The following is a 21,819-nucleotide window of genomic DNA, read 5'->3' as shown; positions in this document are numbered from 1 at the left end:
CCAGGATAACACATCATCTTTCAAATAGCCAGTTTAGAAAATTGGCAGGAAACATGGTCCATAAAATGTATGCATAAGATAGCTTACAGCTATCCTTCTTAATGGTAGAGGTTTTTTTCCTTTTTTTCTCTTCTCCTATGTGGCTGCATAAACAGATTAAATAGAATAATTATTTACCTAGAACTGAATTACTAGAACAGCTAGAATTGATGTGGCACAGGTAAAAGTGTTTTAAAAAATCATCATATAAGAACAATATGAAGAAACAAAAGGCAAAGAAAAAGTCTTTCATAGAGATGAAGAAATGCAATGAAACCTTTAGTGGTTGGAATTGGAGTATAAAGCAAATGGGAGAACCCAGCAATGCATTAGGGGGAAAAAACTAGCATCTATGTAGAAAAATATGTCTAAAATGAAACCAGTTTACTATTGCTATCCAACATTGATAGAAATCAAAGGCATTGATTGTTACGGATGTGCAAAATGTTTTTCTCAAACAAGAGGGAGATCAGAGCAATTTCTTTCAAACCTAAAAAGAGCTATTTCAACCTTTAGAACATTTTGAGTTTACCCTGTTTTGAATGTGAAACTTTTGAATCTTTTTAATGATAGCTTCCCTGTCCACTTTCACAGTAGGGTTCTCTATCAAGGAATCTATCAAGGAACTTGTGGGTTTCCTTAAGAAGAACATACTCCTTGTATTCATATATGGAGGATGAGTAAACCAGTACCCGCATAGAAATTCTCTTCTAATTTCGCAATATATAAACTGGTTTCCATCTAATCTTCAATCACCCAAATTTCTTTGTAGACTTTGCTGTATTAGCAACTGAATTATCATGTGAATCAGAAGTGCTCAAATTGCATCATGAACTAGGTCTCCATTGCAAAAGTCTAGGAATCCTGGATCAACTGGTATGTTGGAAGTCCATTTACCAGGACTGAGTGGAAAAAACTATGTAAGGCAGCAGCAATGGCTTTTCTGAAATTAAAGGAATCCATACGTTCTTTCTGTTCGTGTCTGAATTTCCTAATGTTTTGTGCTGAAGATTTCTTCTAATTCCAATGTCAATGTTTTGTCTTCACCCTTTTCTTAAACTGGTAAAAATAGTTGCTATTACCCTTAGAGTTCACAAGTGTATAGTTTTATTTGTAATAGAACATTTATTTGTTTGCTTGCTTGTAATAATTTCAAGTTCAAGCTGTAAATTGATAATTATACTTTTCAGTTTTATATGCTAGACATAAAAGTAAGCAAATAAAAACCCAGATTGTACATAATACATGTTTAGACTTCTAAAGACCTTCAAATTTGGCACCTTTTTGAAAGAAGGACTGGTACAACCGGGAACTGACTTGGAAGGGCCATACAGGTCTCCCAACACCAGAAGAAAAACACCTAAAGTTAAGCAGCATATAGCAGATTTTAGGGGGATGCTGGGTGGCAGGAGCAATTGCCGTTCCCCAAGGCCTACATGCCTTGGAGGACAGCACAATGCAGCATTTCTCAGCGGCAGCAATGTTTCCAGGGCTGAAGTCAAGGTCAGAGACAGTGGCAATGGCTGAGAGTACTAAAGGCCCTGGCTGGATAGGTAGATAGGGTTAAGTTGCAGTGTCCCTGGGACGGACACACTGACAAGCATCTGAATTTTTATCACGTGACTGCTGGGTGCTGCAACAGCCATAACTTTGGGCATGGGTCATAACTCCCTTTGTTCAGTGCCGCTAAACAAATGGTCAGAAGTAGAGGACTACCTGTATGTCATCTCTTAATAAATTACAACATTTTTCTTTATAATTTATGTCCTTACATTATGTTTGAATTTGTAATTTTAAATGTAACTTGCGTAGTTCTAATATCTGAAGGATTTTAAAACTCTTTTTAAACAAAATCTTAAAAGTCCCCTTGCAACTATATACAAGTTTTGTCTAATTTGCAAAGGATGAGAATTGAAATGGTTTTTAACGGGAGATTCCACATGATAAATTCCACTTCTACATGCCAATAACTACAAAAAGACAGGAAAAATGGTGCTTAAATGGGCTACAATATTTAGCACTAATAATTTTAAATGGATCAACTATGGAATTTCCAGAATAAACATACATTTGTTTTCAACTTCTGTATATTGTTTAGTTAATCATATATCTAGAGGAGGACATAAATCAATATTTGAATTCCTTTCTATATCACTGCTTTTTCTCTCATAGAAATCACAATTACATTCCAGGTCCAAAATAGCTTGCAATTTATATGTGAGCTTATCTTATAGTACTAAATAAAAATGTTATCTTCATCTTTCCCAATATGAATATGGTTTTCTTTCTTCTGCATGTTGAAATGATATGCATGCCATTCTTTAATAGTCAAAGTGTTCAAATGTATAATTTATATTATTACTATTTGAGAACAGGCACCAATAAACGTTATAGCATAGTTTGAAACTAATTTAAACCTTCTTTTAAGTGGTCTTTCAATATATCTCTGTTGCATTATCAATAAATTATCAGGTAGACGGAAGAAGAGGTGGGTTTTATTTCATTTTAACAGAGATACAATTACATTATTAACTTTGACTTCAGCAGCCTCTCATACCAATACTAATGTATTATCCAATACATTATTGGCTAAAACTCCTATAAAAAGAAACTTAACTTAATCCTTAAAGGAGAAAGCCAAATTATTTTTACCCTTAAATGCATTCCTGTGCTTGTCTTGAGCTAGATAGACATCTGGTCTTAACTATCAATTTATTACATAATTACAACTTCTGAAACAGCTTTGTGACTACACTGCACCCGATAATGAGAATGGGAATGGATGACAAACCTAGTAAGATATTAGTTTCTGAAAATACTGTCATCAGATATTGAGACAGACTTCCCACACACAAAGTAAAACTTCCCCAATTATGATAGGTTCAGATCACCAATGTACTATATTTCTTCATAAAGTAGGAAATATAATTAAATTTATGAAACCAGAGAAAGTTCCTGGCTACCTCTGATAAGAGTTCCAGCTGACTAGCATAAAGAGTTTATTAGTCACTGATGTTGCTGCTAATACAATTATTTATTGTATTGGGGGCAAAGAAAGTTTTTAATTGTGATGAAACTTCACAAGTGGTATATGGACCAAAATAAAGATCTCCTTAAACATACACAGCAGTCTTTCGAATCCCATAGCACAGAAAAGTCAAGGCTGAAAGCAAGAGGACACAGTAAAATTCAGTCCTATGGATCAGATTATTTTAATCCCACAGCTGAAAATCATAAACTCTACAAAAAATAAAGGTGTAGAAACTCAACTGGGGTTTGGGATGATTTGTAGATTATAAAACAAGTTTAGACCTACATTTGTTTTGTCTAAAACTGAAGCCTACAGCTAGTTATGTGCCATATTTGTATTTAAAAAAGCTGACAAAAACCTTTTAAAAAGTAAGATTGGCTTTCTTTTCATAAAAAAAACAAGTTACATACTGACCAGAGGGTTTTTTTTAAATCAAATCTTAAATTTTTTTTTTAAAAAAAAAATCATTTCAACGCAATAAAAATAGAGAAAAAAGCTCTAATTTTTTTGTAAAAAAAAAAAAGCATTGGTGATTTCGGTTGTGAATTAAAAAATAGGCTCTCTAGTCTTAAATATAACTTAAATATATTTTTGATGTACTGCACAGAAGAGTGGGACAATGTCTAATGTACAAAACATTTTCCCCTTACTGCTCATTTGTTTCCATCAGCAGCCACAACCTCACTCAAATACAAAGAGTTTTAAAAATGCCCATGGTGACCATAGATGTCACCTTGTCCTATCTCTGGAACAACTGAGAAAAGCTGGAGAAAGACAATACAACAAGTAGCTGGACAAGATCTCAAAGAGCACTGGGATGTCTTTGAAAGAGCTCTGAATTGTTAGTAGAGACAGGTGGAAATGTAGACATTGCACTCAACTTGATTGTATCTACCTATCTATATGTACTTCATGGTACCTATTGCCTATTGAAACAGGGCGTAGATTTTAGAAGTGTTAATACTAAGAATAGTCTTAGAGGCTATTAGTAAAATTATTTCAGTCTGACATGGAAAGGCAACAGTAGTGAGGGCCGGGCAGGGGCGCAATGCCATAAGTATATTAGGAGCCTTTGGTGGTCTCTGAGCTTTGTTGTTTTCTTGCAGATGTTTCATTACCCAAATTAGATAGCATCATCAGTTCAGTCATAAGTATATGAAGAAATAATGTCTGAATTGCATACAATGAACCTTTGATTTATTCTTCAATGTCTCTCACAGCAAAAGCGCTTTCATAATTAAAGAAGTGTTACTATTCTACTTAAGGTAAAACATTGTATGTAGATAAGCTTAAATTCACTTACCAAACTGAAGCTGCAGTCCTATTCACGTCTTTGGAATTATGTCATTCTGAAATTATTATTGTGGAATAAAATTGCTAGAATTAACCTGTTATGTAGAAACCCATTGAACCATCATGCTAAATTGTGGCTGGGTTTATTTTTTTTGATACAACAGTGTCCAGGGGCCCCAATGCAAAATGTGCTCCCATTCCAAATAAGGGTCCTGCATGAATTATTTTCTCCCTGTCTGCTATTTGCTGCTGAAAATATTGCTTTCAGGAATCACCTTGAGGAGCAAGAAGCCACCAGGACTGGTATGAGGCCTCAATTACGATTCTGGCTTTTAATAGTGATTATCAACTCTTGTCACTTTGACAGAATACTACATGCTAACAGACCATGGCCATGACTGGATTAATCCGTTAAAACACACACACACACACACACACACACACACACACACACACAGTTAATTTAGTGAATGAGTCGATACAAGAAATCTTTACAATTAATACCATTTGGTGGAAAATATCCTCTGATGGATATGAGAAAAACATGAATCACTTTGAATTGACAAAGCGTAAATAATACAATCGCTGACAAGATACTGATTTTAAAGGAAGAAGAAAAAGAAGAAGTTAACATGGTCTTTGAAAACCCTTCCCCTTCTACACAGCAATGGAATCTATTCAGAAAGTCAGGGGGAGGGGCACCTTTTAAAATAGCTTTTGAGAGCTGGAAAAGGGGGAAAACAGGGAGCCATTGAAAAGGCTCCTCACAGGGTGAATTATCAATGGAATGCGTTTTAGCATTCAGGATACCCACCCATGCAGAACAGTGAAACTGGGCGACAATTTCCCGTTTCGTTCCTAAACCTCAGGCCAATCTGTCCGTTCTTAAACCTCAGGCCATAGCCTGAAAGACTGTGGAACAGGGATACATACTGCAAATCACTGAGACAACAGTCGAAGCCTATATAAAGCAATGAAGGGAAATCAATGCAACATTTCTATTCTATTCTGTATTGTATTCTATTCTATACTGTAACACTCTCGGAGTCCTTTAATACATCAGAGTAATTTCTGTTCCAAAGCTCCATGCACTGAAATGTGCTTTTCATAAGACATCCATACAATAAGAGGCAACAAAGAAAATTATATTTTATAATACAAAAGTATTTTATAATAATTTCCTAACATTTAATGATAAAATCCCAAGGTAGCCTATAGCAATATATATATATATATATATATATTTAAACACATTTGTCTTTCAAGAATATAACTTTACAAAAACCAGAACTTCACATTATGAGAACATCTGAAATTCCAGTTGTTCCATTTTTTTTCTCTTCATAAATTATAATTAAAAGTATGCTTTCGGCTACCAAAACTTCATTTCTGTTGCCCTTTTTTCAAACTTCCTCTCCACTGGAACACTTTACAGAAATGAATCACTGGCAATTATCATGTATTCATTTAGATATGATGCAAGTTACAAATTTAAAATACGGTTTCTAATTTTGCATAAACAATATTTATCAATTAGTTAAACTTGCTAAGCTATCACTGAATTAGATAGTATCAGTTTTCCATGTGTTTATCCTCACATTTTTCATATACATTTTTTTTAAAAAAAATTTAATACCATAGTTAATAGATGGACATATCTATGCAATTTTCTTGGCAACCGCATGGAAATTGTTTGCCTTTCCTCTTTCCAGAATAAGTCTTGACTTCTAGTCTACTTCAGCATGGTTCCCCAAGTACAGATAAGAGTCCAAAAATTGTTTTAAATTTAGCAAGGTATAATTGGAATGAAGGGGTAGGAGGTAGGAAGGGCTGGCCAGGTTTTGCCACCTACTGAAACTGTCATACTGTAAGACAAAATAAGTAACACTAAAATCAAAAAATATATTCCAAAAGCTTTCCAGTGAAGTGAACCTTACAGAGGAATGGAGAAATAAATATACTGGGCGTGAAACAAAAGCAAACCACACCCATATCATACACTTGACAATTAACCAGTCTCTCAATGATGGCCATAAAGTCATATACACATAACCAAGAACAGGCAAGCATTTGATAAATTTGCAGGGTGTCCATTTACCTTTGGAATGTGAAGCCAAATTTTAGATTCATCCAATTGACCAAAAGCATTAACCACCAGGACTTCAGGGCAATTGGTTCAATGCTGAATGATCACCAAGAACCTCCACTTCTCTTACAACCACGCACACTTATTTTCATCTTTGAAATAAAGCACTTGGTATGGGGTAAAAATTCTTCTTTCCACCTACGGTGTATCATTTAAACATCTTAACCATTTTAACTATTTTCTTTGCACTTATAAGGACAGTATACAAAAGTAGGAAATACAACTCCTCTAATCACCATAATTATCATCAAGTACAGCAGATAGCACATACAACAGAACAGTATTATCATACCACCCAACTGAAAATGATCATGATGTTGGTGACACAACAGAGAAAGCTCTTCCCTTTGTTACTATAACCAACTGCACTGGAAAAAAAAAGCTTCATGACAATCTTAAATATTGAATCAGCTAACAAAAATGCATTTTTGCAGTTGACTGAAACACAGCCTGCCCAGGGCTCTTAAAGCAGGTATAGCTTCTTGGAACAGAAGCTAATGGGGAGGTCATGCAAGAGATAACCCAGTTCTATCAGGCCATTCTCAAATCTATGTCATATAAAAGTCTTGATTTCTAGTAGCAACTCAGAACCTGAGAAGAAATTATAAAGTTGCAAATAACAGTAAATGAAAATAGCAGTGTGTTCATCATTCTATATATAGTATATCAATCCAGAATTACTGCATTTTACCACATCACCTCAACTATAAACAATAATGTACTGTCATATAAAAATAATAATAAAACATATACTTATTTTCATGCAACTGATGAGAAGCAGGCAGGATTCAAACGGGAATTTTGCAAATAATATGAAGGTAATTTAAAACAAGTTTGCTTGTGATCCTTCAAACCAAAATTGAAAATTAACTGCTACACTATAGCCACTCATAGAAAGTAAGGCTGTTATTCTGTTAAACAAATTGATAAATTAAGTATGTCTCCATAACATTTTCAGATATAAAAACAGAAATTCTAAAAAAATAAGTTATATGTGTGTGTGGGGGGGGGTTATATTCAGAGGGGGCAGAAACCTTCTTAAATATGGCACTTTACATCTGCAGAATTTTTAAAGTACTAGAGTAAAAAAGGTATTTTAAGAATTCCTATTCTAAGGGAGGGGAGAGTATCATCTTAGCTAAATACTTTTTCTTTAAAAACACTGGTAGTTGCAGTTCTGATGGAAATATGTAAAGAAGTATGCATCAGAATCTCTATAATGTCAATTCGTGTGTTTTGCTTAAAATCTTTATTCACTTATAATTTAAAACATCAGTTTTAACCATTTCATCCTGTTGATATTACTAGTTTTCAAGAAATGAATTCATTTAATATGTAAATATTTTCAAATATATTTAATATTTGCCAGACTTCATAACTGAGCTTGTTTCGATCACAACTTTCATTAATATCATATAGAACTAAGTTTTTCATCTATATTCTATCCATAATGCAAAATTTATCCAAATAACAGGTCACGTTATTAAGCATAGTTATATGTTTTAATTTAAATACAGAAACTAAATTTACAGATGGGTGGATATATACTCTACATAGATGGGTGTATCACAGAGAAAATGCAACATTTCGTGAAATAGATTTTCTAAAACAGAATAATAGGATATAAATGCAAACGATGCTTAGTTGTTTTGTATCCCATCCTTTGTATGGGAATTCAAAGCAATTTACATGGTGCTCATTCCTCTCATTTGTCCCTACAACAGGAACCCACTAAGATAGGTTCAGCTAAGAGAGAGAGAGAAACTAGCCCAAAGTCATTCAATGAGCTTATTTTGCTCATAGCATATTAAAATTGATCTCCCACTCCTAACTTAGCACCTTAAACATTATACCGCAGTGACTACAGAAGAAGTAGAAAATGTTAGGCCATTTAATCTATCAATGATTATCACTGTAAACTGCCCACACCTGTCAAGAGTAATTATTATTCTCTGGAACTTCACAACAGATTCCAGAATTTCTTCACTGATGTCACATCTGGATCCCTGGATGAAAAGCAGCTGCCATTAGATAGTGAATGAGGAAGACAACTTTGCAGAGTGAAAGATTCTTGTACTGGTTTTGAAGAAGAGGAAGCAACAAGTGATGTTGATTGGATACTTCCTATTCAGTTCTTGAGAACTGAGAACTGAAGCAGAGTTTGGCAACCGGGGAGCTTGTCAAGAGATGTGTGTGCAAACTTTCTGGAGCATACATACACTACTAAGAGAGGGCTGTAAAGTATTGTGAAGTGGTATATAAATTTAAGTGCTATTGCTATTTGGGATTCCCTCAAATTTCATATGCTCACTAATCATTCCCCTGTACTACTGATTATGTGGGAACAAATGACACAACCAGAATCAGCCTTGAAGGCACTGCAATGACTATTAAATGGTGGGCAGGAAAGTGAAGGAGCTGGGAGCATAATAGATCATAAAGAGAAGAATATTGGAAGTGATTAACTGGCTATGTAAATGGTGCAAACAGAAATGTGACATATTTCATAGGTGAGAAATTTCTGGCAAAAGATGAGGTAAACTAATGAGAATCAGGAAAAATATTTTTGAAAAGCCCCTTGCAATCTGATCTAGAGGGATTTAAGGTGAATTAAACTAAAATTCTTATGGAAATGGGAGAAGACAAACTTTAAAAAGTACTGTGTCTAGTAGTAAGAACAAGTTTGGGAGGAGTTTAAAGAATATAAATGCCTGCAATAATATCCATGTAAATACAGGAAGAATGTGTTAAGCTGCATGACCCAAAGATCCCAGAGTCTCTACATACATGCAGACCATAGTGAACAACCAAAATTAATTAGAAATCTTAAAGCAGGATCTAGAAGGAATTACTGGGATGAAATTCATGCATGGAATTATATATTGGGATGAAATCCATGCATGCAGCACAATGACTGAAGAGTACTGAAAAGGAATAGGCTATACAAAAGTGAGAGGAGGAAGAGATGGGAGACATGTGTGAAGAAAGTACACATATGTTTTAATCGAGGAACCTGAATGTGGCAGTCCAGTTGCAAACTTTGGAGTAAGAATAAAAATAGAGCAAAAACAATCTTTTTGTGTGGGGTAGTGCTGTAGACAAGCCGGGGAGATGATTTGGACAATCATCTTCTGGATCAGAAAGAACTTCAGGGAGTACAAATATAGTTATAGAGGGAGATTTTAACTATCTGGATATCTGTTGGGAAACTAGCCAAGACTCCAAGATTCCTCAGGAGTTTAATTTTTCTACCTTTATAACTTGTATTACTCAAAGTGGCAAATACACCTAATTCTCCTACTTTTGCCACAACAACTATGTGAGGTGGGTTAGTCTGAGAGAAAGCTCATTTATAAATGATTTGCACAGTACATGATCCCAAACTATGCTCCTATTTTCCTTTCAGTAATATCTTGAACCCCCAGATGACATAGTTCTCTTGACTGTCCCAAAGTTATCCAGCAGGCTTTCATACTTAAGGCAGAACTAGAACTCACAATCTTCCGGTTTTTAGCCTGGTGCCTTAATGACTAGACCCAACTGGCTCTCTTGCTAACTAATTAATTGATCTTGCTAACCAATTACTTTTCCAAGATGTTAAAAAGGAAATAAGATGTTTGCCTCTTCTTGATTTAATCCTAACCACTAGAAAGAGCTGGTTGAAGAGACAAAAGCAATGGGAAAAGTAATTATGTCATCCTGGGATTCAAGATACTACTTAAAGAGAAATAGGAGCACAGTATGTAGCCCTGCACTGTGCAATCCATTTATAAATGAGTTGAATGAAAAATTAGAAAGGACAGTTATTAAGTTTGCAAATGATGCAAAAAAATAAGGAATAGCAAATATAGAACAATATGTTGATTCAAGAATAGCCTGACCATGGAACAATGGGAAAACCCCCAAAAAATGCAAGTATAACTTCATTTCGGTAGAAAGCCCAGAAACATCAGCGAAGAAAAGGAGTGTCCATACTGGGCAGGAGTACCTAAAAAAAAAAAAGATCTGATTGTCTTGGTAGATCAAAAGCTGAACATGAGCCAACAATGTGATGCAGCTGAAAAACATGCAAATGCAATCATGGACTGCATCATCAAATGTTTAATGCCAACCTCAAGATAAGCAATAATCCTGTTTATTCTACATCATTCAGACATAGAATAGACATAGAATAATGTCCACTTCTGGGCACTGCATTTTAGGAAGGACATTGACAAACTAAAACCTGTCCAGAGGAGACCAATCAGATGATAAAGAATAAAAGGAAATGCTTATGATAAAGCAGTGGGCATAATTAGCCAGGACAAAAAGAAGGCAGGAAACATAATAATAATTGTTTTTGAGTATCTCAGGAGTATCATACAGAAGGTGGAGCCAAATATTTCATAATTGTTCCATAAGACAGGAGAAAAAACAATGACTTTGAATTATAAAGTAAATTTTGGCTGAACATTATGAACATTTCCTAATAATAAAAGCTATTCAACAATGGAACAGACTGCCTAATAAAGTAGTACACTTTCTGTTACTTGAAGTGAGGTTGGATAGTTATCTCTTGGAAATGTCATAGTGGATTCCTAAACTGTGTAAGGATTGGACTAAATAATTTCCAAGGAACCTTCCAATCCTTCCATTTAATTCTGTGGTGATTGTGGTGGTGATGTTTATCTTATTACTAGAAGTATTAATAGACTCTAAAAGATCACAGGCCCAGGATTCTGTATGTACTGCACATTTACATTTTAAGAATCAACTTCACGCTCTTTGACTTGGGGAGTGCAGACAGCATTATCTAGGGCTCAGATACAGACATAATACCACAAAGGTATAATAGATTAGCATTCAGGGTTGTTGTAAGCATTACTAAGGCACATTAAATAACTTGAGCATTTTAAATTCACTACAGAAAACACAGCTGTTTCGGGTAGTCTTTAAGGCAGAATGGATTCTTGCTTAAAAGATTTAAATACTTTGAAATGTTATGTTATTGCACACTGTCTTTTTCCCAGTTCCAGGACTGACAAGCTTGAATGTTAATTTCTGTATTATGTGTGTCTGATGACAGATTTTCAATTTTTCCCCATTCTGAAACTTTTTCTGCAAAAACAATCTGGAAATGTCATTGTCAAAAATCCTAATACTGTAACTCAGGCATTGTTTGTCTTGAACAAAACAGAGCATTAAGTCACAAATATGTCTAAGTCACTACCTCATTTCTCCGCATGAGGATGATGTCTTGTATGTAGGAAAGCAGCTGAACCACCAGGATGGGTGGCATAGTGAGCCAGGACATGGTTGCTACTGAGTGATCAGATGGGCAAAAAAGCAAGTGAGCACATGGCAACAAACCTCAACTCCTATTCTAGTAGATAACGAGCATGTGCTATTGTTTTTCCACTCTGCCACCCACCTACTCTAATTGGCCTGGAAGATGGATGGCATACCAGAACAGAGCAATGAGCTCTTCTCTGATTTGGAAATGGGAGAGGCAACTGACAAAGGAAGATAATCAGAAGAGCAGCTAAGGGAGAAAAATAAGCAAAAAGTCAGAGACGTAAATTTGTGACCCAGCCATGTGCACTACCGTTTGTTTCTCATCCCTGCACATGTGTTTGGGCAACAACAGTAATTTTGCTGACTAGATCTTCTTTGCCAAAGTAGCTTATTTTCCTATTTCTTGCAGAAATGCCAATTTGTGGAAAATGTAAGTTTTAATGAAACATGATCTAAAATTGAGCAAAGAAAGCTGACAATAAAAATCCAAAACTAAAATCATGGCTTGTCTTACTTGCCCATTGCTTAGGACTCCATAGACCCTCCTTTGTCAGTGTCAGCCCAGCTGCCTCTCATCCAGGGAAGAGAGGAGGGGCAATTACAAGCCAGGCTCTAGTTGGGTAAGAATAAGAAGGGGCCACTGGATAGAAGCTCCCTGGCAGCTTAGCTCAGCTATGATGACGGTGGGGATGATGGGGGGTGGGGGAATCACTTGATATGGGAGGAACCATTTGTGGAGTGTTCAGGATTTAGAACTAATGCAAAATGTTGTGCCAGATTGGCATCTACTGTATATTATTGAATAAACCACTTTAGTTTTGTATCAATGATGCTGACTGCTGCTAGAACTGTGCAGAACTTTGAAACAGTACTTCAATTGAAGTCCCCTCCCCCTTTAAAGACCTTGTGAAATGTGAAACACTACAGCACTTTGCTTTTAACCAGCAGAATTAAGTGGTCTTGGAGCATTGCTTTGGTCATCAAAAGTGGCTTCTAGTTTTGATGACCAAAGACTCTTATCTCAAAGCAATGCAAATCTTACCAGTAGATTGGCTCTGCCATGATGCTTCAGAGAAACAAAATAATGTGACTTCATGAGACGAAAGATCTTTGTAAGTCAGGTTGGCCACAGTCCAAACAGTTCCACTGCCAACTAACTTCTGGGCAGAAGTCATCCTGTTGGCTATTACCTATAAGTGATTTGGGGCCAGAATATCTGAAAAGCCTCTTGCTGTCCCATCACCAAAACATACTAGATGAGTGGGAATATAAAACAAGACTTTATCTTTGATGTGATTAGAATGCTACCTTCTTCATTTGGTTTTAGGTTGACTACTAACATGCACTTTGTTCCACATGGCTTTTAAGCTATATAAAATATGATAACTTTATTTCTTTAAAGGACTATGTTCCTCCTGTTTTTAATTTACATGTATGCGCACATATGTTTTCAATTCTTATATTACTGTAAATTTGTACATTGTAAATTGCCTGTGCAGACCATTCTGGGCCAAAAATTGGTCACCTCTGCAAAACATTGTTGGCAAAAATAAAACACCTATTGTTTTTCCCCATAGATGTCAACTAAAATTAACTATATGCAGAAATTGTACCAAATATGCATAATTAAAAGAAGTCTTTCAAACATTATCATGCAATGGATATAAATAGGTCATTAAGGAATTCAGAAGTATTCTAAAAAGTTCCTAAGATTAGGCAATTTACATCTTAGTTTCAGTCCAATTAAGGAAGATATTTGAAGTAAAAAACCAGTAAGAATTTGGGGAAGACTAAGATAATCTCTCCCATCAGAAAGGAATCGATTACATGGTAAAATGCTGGTCTCCAGTGACCAGCAAGCTATTTCATTTCTAAGGAAATTATTACTGCTAGGTTGAGCTAGATTTAAAAAACACAAATCTTTTGTCAGAAGCTCCCATTTTCCTGTAGAGATTCATCCCATCATATGTCAATAAGTAACAAACATGAGTGAATGAAGGACATCCTGAGTAGTCTCAACTGTATGTTAGCATATGTATTTTTCCCTTTCTACACTCCAAAAGGCTCCCTTGAACAATCATAGCTGCAAATTCCCAATAGGGGGAATCAACTCTGCTGTTGTTTTTCATACACACATTTCAGGCTAAAGAGAGATAGAGATGTAACTATCAGGTTGTTTGTTTGTTTTTTACACCTTAGCCAATGCAAACTTTAATTCCAAATTTATTTGTTACAGGTCCAGGTTAGAGGCAATATACATATTTAAATTCCAGGCTACATCCAAATAATTTGTTGTACAATCAAACCCAAGGACAAAGGCGGTACACACAAAGGGGGCACTAAAATTGCTCCATCTTAGTTCTTTATTGCAATAGAATACAAGTTGATGTTCATTTTCCAGATGACATCATGGTCTATAGAATATACAAGCAAACTAAAATACTGGCTGTCAGAAAACAAAGGACATGGATCAAATCTCATCTTCCAGAAGGCCCGGATGTATCACCAAATTATCTTGGAAGATAAATGCTACTTTGTAACCCTTCAAAGTTACAAACATCACAATGTAAAGAAACTATTAAAATAATAATTTCTTTATATCAATATGTCTGAGGAGATTGCAGGCCACTGTATTTGAAGTAATACAAAAATTACTCATAGTTTCACAATTTATTGTTCTGATCACATCTGCTGAAATCCTGTAGATTCTCATAAATGAAATACTTTAATTTCAATTTTTTTTAAAATTAGTTTGAATTAATGTGTAGATAGGCCTATACATAAAAAGGGCACTCTGCACAGCTGTAGATCAGTTGTGAATACCAATCTTCTTTTTACTTTATACTTTAACAGGATGCAACAAAATAAGAGTTCCTTTGAGTATGCTAAGCTAAAAAAGGAATAACACTCATGACAAACAACAAAACAGCAGCAGCTGAAGCCACAAGAGAGAGGTTGCATCACCTCAGTGATAGTAACACAGTAGATGCAAGATTGTAAGGACAGCTGATTTACCTTTAAAAAACACAAGAGAAATTGAAAGGCATTGTTTGCTTCTGTTCTATAATCACCAATTTGGCCCTGAAAAATATTCTTCCTTTTTTAATTTCAATCTGAAGAAAGCGTTTATAGGGAAAGCAGATAGTGTAATTTATAGGCACACCTGATAGAATATTTTTTTGTCCTAATAAAAGTAGAATACTTGTGTTGACATCTCTCCTGGATAATTAATGGCATAAAAAATAGAAGTATGGAGAGCAAAAACAGGAGCTACTCTTCCCTAGGTTTAAGTCCGCCCAGAGTTAGGTTGACCTTTCTTTTCTTTCTTTCTTTCTTTCTTTCTTTCTTTCTTTCTTTCTTTCTTTCTTTCTCTCTCTCTCTCTCTCTCTCTCTCTCTCTCTCTCTCCCCCTCCCTCCCTCCCTCCCTCCCTCCCTCTTCAATCTGGTTCACAGCATTGCTATTATGAGGAAAAATGCACTATGCCTTAAATTCCTGGAGGAAAGGTAGGAACAACAAATGTATTATTTCATTCATTAAAGTGTAGGAAAAGGGTGCCTGGACAATTACAGCTAGAGGCTTTCATCTATCTTCCACCAATCCCTTTCTTCTCAAGGTTTATAAACAGTAACTTCTGCATAGAAGATCCACACATAAAGCAAAATACTGTAACATTCTCACATATGTATTCTAATAAATAAAATAGAGAATCCCCGATCTTTGCAACTGGAGAAGAAAAACTAAACATCTGGGCCACCGCATTTTTTATGGCGGCTTGAAAAGAAGAAGCTGAACCGTTGCTATTGGCGACATTGAATTCCCGCCCGTTAATGAGAACAACGCCAGGTAGGGCCAAGACTTGGGGCGCTGTAAAGCAGGCTCCATTAACAGTCACTGAAGGAAGGGAAGGGAAAATTTCCTCTCCAAATCGACCGTTTTCGGTCTCCAAAAGACCCATCAAGGGGAGCAGGCACCAGAACTATCCAATGACTGAGTAACTGAGAGAAGCACACCTTCCCTTCGAGTCTATCGGGCGATCTTTCCTTACCCCCTTCCCTTTTAAAGGCTATCCGGGCCAAAAGATACCAGTCCCTCTTCCAGCCTCTCCCGCCTTTAAAAGATGGAGCGTCTCAGCGTACCTGCGACCCAAACAGAGCGGGGAGGGGAGGGGAGAGGAGGGGAGAGGAAAGGAGAGGAGAGGAGGGAAGAAAGCAAGCGCGATGCCATCCTTTCATGGCATCACCGCCTGGCTTCCTAGCACATTAGCTCCGCCGCAGAGCTGTGTAGCTGACCTCCTCCCGTTCATGCACGCAACCCCTTCCCGGAGAAAGGGGACTGCCGTTACCTGCCGCCAGCTAGGATCGGATTGCTGCAGCGGAAGAGGGGCATCATTGCTCAGCCCAGTACAAAGCACTGTCCCTCGTCTCGCTCCCCCTCCTCTCTCAGCGCTGCTGCCGTGGATGGCATCCAAACGCCCATCTACGGGCCATTTTCCGGGGAGCCTCCTGGCACATGCCCGGCACCGCTTCTCGCCGAGAAGGAGACTCTCGAACCTTTCACGCCCAAGAAGACGGAACACAACACCGCCAGTCCCCACGGGAGAGACGCAGCAGGGAGGGAGGGAGGGACCGGCGGCGGCACCGACAGAAAAGCTCAAAGAAAAAGGAGGGGCGATCTGGGTTACCTTTCCGCAGGGTCCAGAGGAGCGAGTCCCGCACCGCCGCGCCCGCCCGAGCCAGAATCCAGGGAGAGGCCGCCCGCACGGCGGGCCGTGCTGTACTCCTTCGCTCCCTCCGCCTCGCTCGCCGCGACGGCCAGCCTTGCGCCCTAGCGCGCGCGCGCGCGCCCCCCACCGCTGCGGCTGCGCTCCACTCAGTGCTCAGAAGAGCCGCTGCAGCGCCGCCGCCGCCACCTGTCCAGGCACGGCGAGCCCCCGGTCACCGCCATCCCCGCCGCCGGTGGGCTCCTCTCCAGCGGCCCCTGCCCTGCTCGCTCTTCTCCAACCAGAGCCCGGGCTGGCGTCGCCCCTTCCCCTCCCCCCCCGGAGAGAGAGAGCGAGCGAGCGAGCGAGAGCTGGGCGAGGGTCTAAGGGAGCCCTAAGCGACGGGCCAAGCGACGCTCCCGCCGGTGTCCTGGCCCCAGGAACAGTAGCGAAGGACAAGTGAGACCCCGGAAGTGCTGTGGGCCGACGGCCAAGACTACGATGCCTGGAGGGATGGAAATGGAGGAAGGCAGCACCTCTCCCCAATGAACGCCGCTCTTAGCCCCCGGACCGAAGCCCCACAGAGCCGAGCAAGAGTGGGAGGAGGAGAGGGAGAAAGAAGAGAGAGGCGCGCTGGGAAAACCTGGATCTGGATTCACTGGAGTTGCGAGCTCCACCTACAGCTTGGCGCCCTCGAGTGAGCCGGGGAAGGGGTGAGGAGGTAAAAACGCAACGTGCTCCGTCCGACTTTGGTTTCTCGGGCAGTAGTGGCGATAGATCCCCGGCTCTGTTGGACGGTTTATCTCCTTTGCTTTTCTTACTGTCAAGTACGTTAGGAGGAAATTGCAAGCTGTATTTCTTTCTTTTCCACCTCTCGTCTTCAACATTTACGAGTTCTTTCCCCAGCTCTGTAATTCCAAGTCCTCTTTGGTCATTTCTTTTTGATGCCTTCAGGTCTTGGAATATTCCCACATTAGCATTCTCTGTAGGCATTGCATGAAAGAGCTGCCGTTTCATTTCCAGTTAAAAAGAATGCTCCTCTTCGATATCTTCTCTCTCTCTCTCGCCCCCTCCCCATCCCACCCGCATACACAGATTTTTCCTGCTTTCCATAAGACCATTTTCTTCCTGCATCAGGGACTAGCCTGAATCACAGGCATGCCTATCCTTGCCAATGTTTTTTCCCCTGAATTGTTACCTCTTACTCTCCCACACACCTCCTCAGAGTAAACAACACAAAAAAATTGCAGCAGCACCAGTGCTATGACTCAGATCAGGCTGAGAAGTGAGGGCAGGCTAATAGGTTGGGTATAAAGTCATTTGTAAAAAAAAAAAGGGGGGGGGTGCTAACATTTCACATGTACAACTCTATTTGCTTCCCCCTATTCCTCTCTCTGTTCGCACAACTGGTGCAGCTCTGCAGTAAATAAAAATGATCTTTTGTAGCCAGGCTTTGTATAATCTTAACTTCTCAGTGTATGGTTTTACAGTATTGCTGTATTGTACATAAGTATAATAGCCCTTTCTCTGAGAATTGTTGCTGGATGCAACTATCAGAAGACGTTTTACATTAATGAAATGTAGGTCCTGTAAGGATTCATTGGCATATAGTCTTTAGAGCGTACTGGGTTCTCTCCTTCAGCAGTGTGAATATTACCTTTTCCATTCTTCTCATAATGAATATTGGAAGGGGAAACTACAAAATAATTCAGGTTATTGTGTGGGCATGGTGAAGGATTACTGAATCAAATAATCAGTGATAATAAAAGGATTTGGATTGGAAAAAGGATTGAATAGCTAGCCTTTTGACTGAAGTGAGACAGACAGACACTGGGATGTATGTATATTCTTATATCTGTATGATCAATTAACCACAATGTATCAGTTTGCACTATCTACTATTGATTTTATAAACTTGACAAAAAACAAAGTGGGAGACTTTTGTGGAAAAAACACCTATGAAAATAAGCTATTGTTTTCGAGAAGCGATAGCTACTGTCTTTAAAACAGGAGGTCAAGAACTTAAAATGAGGAATTTACAATACACAGCATGGTGCAGCTTTGCATTTGGTAACCTGCCTGTACAATACAATTGTTTTTGCATTTGTTATCTGAAAGCAAAATTATAACAATATCTGTGGCATGCCTTATTCTATGATTTGCATTTTCCTATATACACAAATATTGCATTTCAACCTACAATTCTATTTTTTTCCACAGAAAATAAATGAATGGGATAGGTAATTCTGTAACAGACAGAAATACAATTCAATATTATCTTGCTTATTTAGAGAAATATGCTGGAAATAAGAAAATGAAACATAGAAAATAGAAATCATAGCCTTAGGTATGTTGTAGGTAGGGTTACCTGTCCTGATAATATCACTTATAAAATAAATCTTACAATAGTAGTTGGTTATAAACTGAACATGATCAGTATTGTAGATGCAAAAAAGCCAAATACCATTTTATGCTATATCAATGGAAGCAGAGCTTCCAGATCAAGGGAAGCAATAATTCTATTTGAAACAGGATTATGTAGACTTCACCTCAAATACTGTATTCAGTTCTAGGCACTACACTTTAATTCAGATAATTTGGAACAATTCAGAGATAGGCAACAGGGATCATCACTGTGCTAAATCTGAGTGCTATCTAGAGAGAATAGAGCTTTGTATAAAACTTCAGCTTTCTAAATGAGGACATAGTAACTGTTAGGCTATCTCAGTCCAAATAGGGTTATATTTGGCATTTCAGCAGGGTCTAATAACAGATTTCTGAGCCCTGGTGACCAATGGCAATGATAGATCCAAGAATAAATCCATTTAATGACTCTAATTCTTTATTTATTTATTTATTTTATTTTATTTTATTTGTATAGCGCCCTTCTCCAACAGGACTCAGGGCGGTGAACAGCCACGGTAAAACATAACATATAAAATCTAAAAGCAGTATTTTTACAGCTTATATTTACAGAATATCTGCCTTGCATGAATTGATGGTAAATTTATTGGCCCATAATAAATGCTCATTTCTACATAAGCACTGGTTTAAGATATTTTTAATGGCCACAGTCTCAGCTGACCCAAATCATCAAGGGCCCAGTGTGTAACTATGATCACACTTGGAACTGGCTTCCCTGTTAAGAAAGGAGGGGTGTGTTCTGGGATGGGAAAGAATATCATAGCCAGATGGCCAGATCACATTGTTGTTGTTGTTTTTTAAAAATCATAAATTTGGGGGGGGAGAGAATAAAATAAGATCCCGATAACTTTGGAAAAATTAAAGTACTCTTGGCTAGGACTTACATAAAACTTAATGTTCTTCCTTAAATGGATTTCCCGTTCCAAGTGGCACTAATTTCAGTCATAGACAAAAGCTTGCAGAAATAATTAATAAAAGATATATGCAGTAGGGGGAAAACTGAGTAAAATTCAAAATTTTGCAAGATTCAAAATAAATTGGTGGACTTGCATTTCCCACCTTTAAATTATATTAATGAGCAAATTGTCTATTATGACAATAGAATGAATCTCTGAGCAGCAGTCATAGAACTGGTTTAACTATTGGACTTCATAGGTATTTGTGATATAAAGAAACAACAGAAAAAAAGAATTTGAAGGGATAGGAGGAATCTGGCAATCTCATCATTAGCATCACTGTCAAATGCTTTTTACTTCAGGGACTACTACAGTTAGATTTTAATCACATATGTCCATATTGTATGTTTGGACTCATGAAATAGGCTGCCAGCCCAGCAAGTACTGCCTAATGAAGATAAAAATGTTCTCTAGTTCTCTATAGTATTTACTATAGCAGATTTATTTACAAATTGCTGGAAGAATAAAAAGTGATCTCAAGTAAAAGAAAAAAAGGATCTGGAGAAAGATGACAGAATTTCAAACACTTAAAAAAAAACAACCAAGATCATCTACTGGGATATACTGTATATATAAAGTGTTATTAAAATATGATAGGAAAATGGAACAAATCAAAAATTTTACAGTTAGATGATAAAATGGACGCCAAATTTGTAAGAAGTAATCACAGTAAAATAATAGGGAAAACTGTGAAAGAAAATTAATAACTTTTACTCCAAGCTTTAATTTGAAGGAAAATTGGTATAAAATGTTTTACAAATGGTGCCTAACACCACCAATATAGCCAAATCATATAACAACAAATGCTACAACAAAGAAGGAACATTTTATCAAAAATGGTGCTCAAAAGCTTCTATAATAATAGAATAATAATATTTTTCTATTATGAATAATTCCAGAAAACAAATGATAAGTATCAGAATCTACTAAGATATATGCTGATAGCTACAAGAACAGATTTGCACATCACTGAAAAAATTAAACTTTGCCAGTGATTCAGAACTGGGAGATCAAAGTATTGAGAAGTAGCAAAACTGACAGTATATAGAAGCTTAAGTAAATTCAAGCAAGAATCGCTCCTTCATATATGATACATTAACACAGCACAGCCAATTCAGATATTTGGAATACTGTTTGGGGAGAAAAGTTAAGAGACCAATAAAAAAACAATAGATAAAGTGATTTGAATAGATACTAGCAATAACCTCCAATGTTTAACATTCAAAGTACAATAGAAATATTTAAAGAGGGATTAGCAGTTGGGGAAATAAATGATATAAGGGAAAATGGGTTACCAAAAGTCTTCTTCATGATGTTTTTACTTATATACTTGATTAATACTGACTTATTTCCTACTTTGCTTTTTGTATCTTCATTCTTGTGCAATTTCTGTTCAAATAATCTCTCAAAGTATTTATGCAATAAAAAAAATGTTTTTTAAAAACTCCTTTTTGATTGCCTTGGAATGTGTCTGAGCTGCTTGCTGTCTGTGGAAGGGAGGCAAGACCTGTTTCCTATGTCCATCCCAGGCATCTGATGGACCTGAATGGGATTCAGATTGACGTCGTTCCTGAAGGTTTAGTACACAGTACAAACATTTGTTTTGGTCAATGCTTGGAAAGAATGATGGAGACCTTAGATTGGATGAAGTATTTTCTTATAGATCCTGGAGTTCCCTCAATTTATAGTGGCTCTCAGAGAGATAAGACAGATCAAGAGATGCACAGAGCCCCATTGGAGCTTGATAGGGGATGACCCAGCCTAATTTGAGCTAGAGCCACTAAAAAGGCCTACTTCATAGTAGTAAGGGTGGCAAAATGCTAATACTTTTACACCTGTATTGTGTCTGTAAAGAGTTGTCCAGCAACCCAGTTTTTATGAAGCTGATCCCTTCTTGGGAAGAGGCAGTAGCTGGAGGCTCATTTACTGTTCTACTATGGAGTATATTCGGCATCT

The 21,819-nt window shown here is 37.4% G+C and overlaps 1 protein-coding gene and 1 long non-coding RNA gene across 52 annotated transcripts in view; one reads left to right on the top strand and one right to left on the bottom strand.

The window, feature by feature from the left end:
- ADGRL3 (adhesion G protein-coupled receptor L3) overlaps positions 1-16,585 on the bottom strand; it is a 624,693-nt gene extending 608,108 nt beyond the window's left edge. For all 50 annotated transcript variants that reach the window (XR_015732755.1, XR_015732756.1, XR_015732757.1 and 47 more), the window contains exon 1: positions 16,466-16,585. The gene's annotated coding sequence lies outside the window, so the exon portion shown is untranslated. The remainder of the gene's footprint in view (positions 1-16,465) is intronic.
- A 7-nt stretch (positions 16,586-16,592) lies between these two features.
- The window catches only part of LOC132711434 (uncharacterized), a 140,432-nt gene continuing 135,205 nt past the window's right edge, over positions 16,593-21,819 (top strand). For both annotated transcript variants that reach the window (XR_015732761.1, XR_015732760.1), the window contains exon 1: positions 16,593-17,204. This is a non-coding gene — a long non-coding RNA (uncharacterized LOC132711434). The remainder of the gene's footprint in view (positions 17,205-21,819) is intronic.

Source organism: Pantherophis guttatus, chromosome 2 (genome assembly GCF_059756535.1).
Source record: "Pantherophis guttatus breed Tessera chromosome 2, ASM5975653v1, whole genome shotgun sequence".
NCBI classification, from domain to species: domain Eukaryota; kingdom Metazoa; phylum Chordata; class Lepidosauria; order Squamata; family Colubridae; genus Pantherophis; species Pantherophis guttatus.
Note: the sequence above shows the minus strand (reverse complement) of the source record. Positions and strands in the feature narration are given on the sequence as shown.